The sequence below is a fragment of the Sorghum bicolor genome, chromosome 5, assembly GCF_000003195.3.
Source record: "Sorghum bicolor cultivar BTx623 chromosome 5, Sorghum_bicolor_NCBIv3, whole genome shotgun sequence".
In the NCBI taxonomy this organism is placed as follows: domain Eukaryota; kingdom Viridiplantae; phylum Streptophyta; class Magnoliopsida; order Poales; family Poaceae; genus Sorghum; species Sorghum bicolor.
The window spans coordinates 58587676-58588630 of NC_012874.2; positions in this window are offsets into that span (position 1 = coordinate 58587676).

The following is a 955-nucleotide window of genomic DNA, read 5'->3' on the forward strand; positions in this document are numbered from 1 at the left end:
CCACCGGCGCCGCCGCGGCCCTCCGCCAACGCCGCCGCAGCGGGCCACGGCCAGATCGAGCGCGCGGGCCACTGCACAGTACATCATCTTCCCCACGCGCGATCTTCTCCGGCCGGCTGTGTGCTAAGTATAGATCGAGAACGACGTCATTGATTAATTACGTATTTATATACACTAGACCAGAGAAATATATATATATACACACAAAAAATATTACATATATATACATAAAAATATATACAAAAAATAATATTACAAATAAAAACACCATATATATACATATATATATGTATATATGGTGTTTTGATTTGTAGTATTATTTTTTGTATATATTTTTATGTATATATATGTAATTTTTTTGTGTATATGTATATTATATATATGGTGTTTTGATTTGTAGTATTATATATAGTATGTATATATTTTTTTTTATATATATGTAATTTTTTGTATATATTTCTAGTATATATAGTATGTATATATGTATATATGTAATTTTTTGTATATATTTTTTTGTATATATATGTAATTTTTTTTGTATGTATGTTTTATTTTTTGTATATATGTAATATTTTTTGTATGTATGTATATTATTTTTTGTACATATACACACACATATATAGTTTGTATGTATGAATTATAATTGTTTGTATGTATGTATGTATGTATGTATGTATTATTTTTTTAATATATTATTCTAGTATATATATAGTATGTATGTATGTTTTATTTTTTTTATATATGTATTATTTTTTGTATGTATGTATATTATTTTTTGTACATATACACACACACATATATAGTTTGTATGTATGAATTATAATTGTTTGTATGTATGTATGTATTATTTTTTTAATATATTATTCTAGTATATATATAGTATGTATGTATGTTTTATTTTTTGTATATATGTAATATTTTTTGTATGTATGTATATTATTTTTTGTACATATAC